This window comes from Oryx dammah, unplaced genomic scaffold (assembly GCF_014754425.2).
Source record: "Oryx dammah isolate SB20612 unplaced genomic scaffold, SCBI_Odam_1.1 HiC_scaffold_9, whole genome shotgun sequence".
In the NCBI taxonomy this organism is placed as follows: domain Eukaryota; kingdom Metazoa; phylum Chordata; class Mammalia; order Artiodactyla; family Bovidae; genus Oryx; species Oryx dammah.
This window is the reverse complement of record NW_024070193.1, coordinates 4,485,910-4,491,103: the sequence shown is the minus strand read 5'-3', so window position 1 is coordinate 4,491,103 and position 5,194 is coordinate 4,485,910. Positions and strand designations below refer to the sequence as shown.

Genomic DNA, 5,194 nt, shown 5'->3' with positions numbered 1-5,194 from the left:
GACATTGACGATGTCGAAGCCAAAGTGGGGGCACAGGGTTTACTTTTCGGGGCATGTTAAATATTGACACGGTAAGCTTGAACTGTTTGATCACTCCACGTTACACATCCCGTGAAGCTTGTAGTGGCACCATGTACACTCGTGTAGACAGCACACAAACCAGCTCCTCTGTATTAATGAGGTTTCGCGTCAGTTTCTCTGAAACTTGTCTTCAGTTCCACTCCTCTCACAAAGCTTTAGCCCAACGTAATTTATTCCTGTGGGTTCCCCTGGCGGCTCAGTCGTAAAGAATCCACCTGCCAACACAGGAGACGCAGGTTCGATCCCTGGGTCGGGAAGATCCCCTGGAGAAGGCCATGGCAGCCCACTCCAGTACTCTTGCCTGGAGAATCCCGTGGACAGAGGAGTCTGGTGGGCTGCAGTCCATGGGGTCGCAGAGTCAGACACCACTTAGCGACTGAACAACAACATACACTTTAAAAATATATATATTTATTCGACTTTGCTGGGTCTTAGCTGTGGCATGTGGGATCTGGTTCCCTGACCAGGGATTGAACCCGGGCCCCTTGCATTCGGAGTGCAGCATCTTAACCACTGGACCCCCAGGGAAGTCCTCAACAGTATATTCTCGTGCCTGAAAATTGCTGACTGATCACACCATCTTCTCTGTGACAACAACTATGGATGTAAACCGGTTTTAAATTTTTAAAAATTTTCTGTGCTCCTAAGTTACTAAGTGCAAACTGTTATTCTGCAAAGGTATGATTACAAATACTAGTACGTGACTGATCAAAACTATAAATATTATAAGTTTTGATAGATACTGATGACACAAAGTATTATTTCACAGGACATTTTTAATGGTTTAACTGGATTTCCCCTGTCTTGTGTACCAGTGGAGAAGTATCTACAGCTCCATCTCCTCTTCATTCTTATTTTTACGGCTATAAGCACTCAGAAATCTTGTCACATAAATAAGGAACAGAAAAGGAAGGAGTCCTGGAGTAACGTTAACCATGTTACCTCTGTTTGCGTTTTACGCCAGAAATCAATAGTAATCCATCAGAAAGAGTTATTTTTTGTTGCCACCTGGTGATTGGCATTATTATTTGTGCATGATTCCATTTTTCGTAATAAAAGTTAAAGACATTATGATTACTCTCTGTTAGTTGACAAAAGGATTGGGTTCTCCTGCCATTTTGCTGCAAGCAAGAAATGGAAGCCATTGGACCGGCCAAAGGATTTATCTCCCAGTACTGGCAGCCCTTAGAGCCCTTCTCCCTCTCCAGACCCAGCACAGGACTTCCCCTGGCCTTGCCAGCTGGGGGCACTTGCCATTGTTTCCCAAAGCAAGAAGCTGTTTCCTCAAGGAGTCATTTGAAACCCTTGGTGAATGGCTGGGGAGCAGCCCTTGGCCAGAGGACCTGGACAAATGGTTCAGGCCAGGAAGAATGAAAAAGAAAGACTCCACCTCAGGCTGTAAGTGCATTCTCTGGCCCACTCCGCCTCTCCCACACACCCTGCCCAGAATCTGCTACCTTTCAGTAGAGAAGACCTGAGTGGGACCTGCCCCCAGGGACATGTGGTTAAGGAGGGTGAAGCTGGAACTCTTCACATGCATCTTTTTCAAATACTTCAGCCTGAGAAGGCTTAGTGAATACATTTCATTTAACATAAAAACGAACAACTAAATGTGATCCAGGATTTGGAATGGGGATGGGGTACGGGAATGCTATAAAAGGCCTCGTTGGGACAACTGGCAATATTTGAATAATATTTTGCAGAGTACAGAATAGTTTTGCATCCCCATTACATCGCCTGATCTGGAAAGCTCTACTGCGGTTGTGTAATAGGATGTCCTTGTTCTTGGGAAACACACACTGAAGGATTTAGGGTTCAAGGGGCAGCACGTCTGCAATTTACTCTCCCCATGCTTGGGGGGAAGCTTGAATATACATAGAGGGGGGTCCGAATGCTAACACTTGATGAATCTTAGTTAAGAAAGTCCTAGAGTCCTCTGTTACTAGTCTCAGAATTTTTCTGTAACTTCAGAAACGATTCAGAAAGACTCTGGCGCTTCAAGCCCGGTCTCTGTCGCCGCCTAGCGGCTACTGAGGGGATCGCACTGTCCCTGGCGGAGACATTTAAACTCCCGGCCTTCGGCAGCGGCTCCCGGCGGATCAGAGATTCCCGCCCAGGGCGTCCCTGGCTGGGCAGGTTTGATTTTCCATTCCTAGGTCCATCCGCCATCTGCGAACCATTGCAGGCGCCTTTCTTGTGCAGAGGAGGTCACGGTAATGTTGGTTGGAGAGGAGTCAGTTTCAGAGCGTCTTCCAACCCAGATGCTTTCTTCAACCAGGGAAAGCGAGGCCGGGAGAGGGCACGTCGTCGTCGAGCATAGCTGGAAACGAAGCCTTCCTGACTTTATTCTCAGCAAACTGCCGGCCCGTCTCTTCATCGAGTTTGACTCAGATGCAGCCGCTAAAGTCTGGGCTCCCACGAGTCGGCTCTCTGACTTCACTCCCTCCCACCAGGCGCCTCCGCCAGCCGGCCTCGGACCGGGGTCTCGGTCCACACAGCTCCTCTGCCCCGATTGCGCCCCACCCCGTCCCCCGGGGCTGCCTCTTCCTCCCGTGCTTTCTGCCAGGACGTCACCTGCCCAGAGCCTCCGGCGACCACCCCTCTCGCTGAGCCTTCCCTCACCGGTCTCCCAGCCTGTGCAACCGTGCAGTCACTTACTTGTCGTCTAAACGATGCTCTGCGTCCCCTCTGCCCCCGCCCCCCACTGGAATGGGAGCCCCCTGCAGACGAGACCCTCTCTGGTTTCCCTCGTTCAAAGCGGGGGCGCTGGCAAGGACAGCGAGGTTTGCCCCGTCTCCCTGATTCCCCAGCTTTGCAGCCACGTGACCCTCGGCGAGGGAATGTCTCCTGCCACCCCACCCACCCACCCGCCAGCGGCGTCTGTGATTTCGGAGGGGCTCAAAGCCCCAAGGGGAAGGGGGAGGGGGTGGCCGAGTGACCTCTGAGGACGGCGCGGCGGGGCGCGCGGGGCTCGGTCCCCGGCGCTGGCCTCCCTCCTGCAAACGAGGAGGGGAAGGCACGGGCAAGGGGAGGCGCCACTGCGCGACCCGGGGGACCCCCAGCCCCGGGCCCGCGGAGGGTCCCACCCCCAGGACAATGCGGGGCGGGGCCGGAGCGGACGCGCGGACAATGGCCCTCGCCCACCCGGCGCCGCTTCCGGCCTTTCCCAGCCCCGGCGGGCGGGAGGGGGCACCGGGGAGGCCGGCGCGGCTCTCGGGGCCACGCGTCCCGGGCCCGGAGGGACTAGGCAGCACCCGCGCGTGGAGCCTTCCGCGGCCCCCACGACTGCGGCGCCCTGGGAGATGAATATCCCCCGGCCCCGTCCCGCAAGTGGCCGACGAGGGGAGTGGCGGCTTTAAAAAAAAAAAAGGTTTTGCTTTGTTTTTTTCCTATCGAGATGTAATTTAGCTAGAGGGAAATGGACAGATGTCAAACATGTGAATGTTTACAGGGTTATACCCTGCAGAAGGAAATGGCCACCTAGCCCAGTATTCTTGCCTGGGAAATGCCATGGACAGAGGAGCCTGGGGGGCTACAGTCCATGGGGCCCCAAAGAGTCTGAGTGACTGAAAAACGACAACTATGCTTATTCAGGAGGGCTCCACCTTCACGACTACTCACCCGGCGAAAGATTCCCCCTCCTAATGCAATCACATTGTGGATTAGGATTTAACAGATGAATTTGAGGGGGGGACCGCGTTTGACCTACAGCAGAGCCTCCGGAAGAGTCATTGAAAAACAAATGAGGAAAGAGAGGAATGAATACAGGTGCTGTCTGGAAGCCCAGGGTGTGGGAGGCAGGCAGCAATCTCATGCACCCGGCAGGCAGGCAGGCCCTGCTAAGGCCATGCTGCGGGGCCGCCTCCTGAACCTGGGCGGCAGCTGGAGGCCCGGCCCTGCCCGCCTTGTGCTCTGAGTTTTGGAAGATGGGGAGGTGGGGCTGGGAGGGGCCTGCCTCCCAGCGTTCAGCAGGTCTTCGTTGCACCTGTACTGTGTGCGGGCCACTCTGGCACGGAGCGCCAGCCGCTGCCCTGGTGGAGGTGCCAGTCCGTCAGGAGAGGTGGTTGGCAGCCCCGATGAGCCGGGAGTGCCCCTGTGGAGGGGGCCGTGGCCGCAAACATTCGAGTGATGAGAAGACAGCAGCCCTGGGGAAAGGGCGTAAGAGGCAGAGGGAACAGCAAGGGCCAAGGCCGGGGGCTGAGAGCATGCCAGGTGGACTGAAGAGAGAGCGCGGGGGCAGCGGGAGGGGCCAGGACCGGCCAGGGAGCCAGGGGAGAGGGCACCTTGGTTGGCTTCGGGGGCAGAGACAGAGTACCACCGCATGGCAACAGAAATTTCTTCTCCTGCAGTTCTGGAGGCTGGAGTGCTTCCCTGATGGCTCACACGGAAACCATCTGCCTGCAACTGGACCCCTGGGTCAGGAGGATCCCGTGGAGAAGGGAATGGCTTACCCACGCCAGTATCCTTGCCTGGGAAAGCCCGCGGGCAGAGGAGCCTGGCGGGCTACAGCCCATGGGGTCGCAAAGAGCCCCACCGCGCTCACTGGAGGCCAGAAGTCCAAGGTCAAGGCATCAGCGGGTTTGCCTTCCCCTGACATCTCTCTCCTTGGCCTGCAGATGGCCCCCTTATCACTCTGTGCAGAGACTTGTCTGTGCCCCAGTCTCTTCTTATAAGGACACTGGTCCCGTTGGCCTGGGGCCCACCCATATGACCTCAACTTAATCACCCCCTTGAAAGGCCCTGTCTCCAAACCCAGTCACATTCCGAGGTGCTGGGGGTTGGGACTTGAGGATGTGAATCTGGGGACACAATTCAGCCCCTGACAGATGGCTTTTGCTCTCGGGGAGGTGGGGGCCTGGCTGAGTGTTGAGCGAGAAGAGACAAGGTCTGATTTGCATATTAATAAGGATCCCTCTGGCGCCAAGGCGGGCGGGGGAATAGACTGGGTGGGGGGGAGGAAGATGGGGGCGCTGAGACCAGTGAGGCGGCTACTGCCCAGTCCAGGCTGGAAGCTGGTGGCCGGACCTGGGTGGCATGGTGGGCGGGGAGCAGCAGCCAGACTCTTTGTTCCAGGGTGCGGGGCCAGGAGGTTTTCCCAAAGAACGTAGCTGGG

The 5,194-nt window shown here is 55.9% G+C and overlaps 1 non-coding gene across 1 annotated transcript; it reads right to left on the bottom strand.

Moving 5' to 3' along the window:
* Positions 1–536: 536 nt before the first annotated feature.
* On the bottom strand, positions 537–609 carry TRNAR-CCG. Its single transcript has one exon. It is a non-coding gene; the product is annotated as a tRNA-Arg (tRNA).
* Positions 610–5,194: the final 4,585 nt, after the last annotated feature.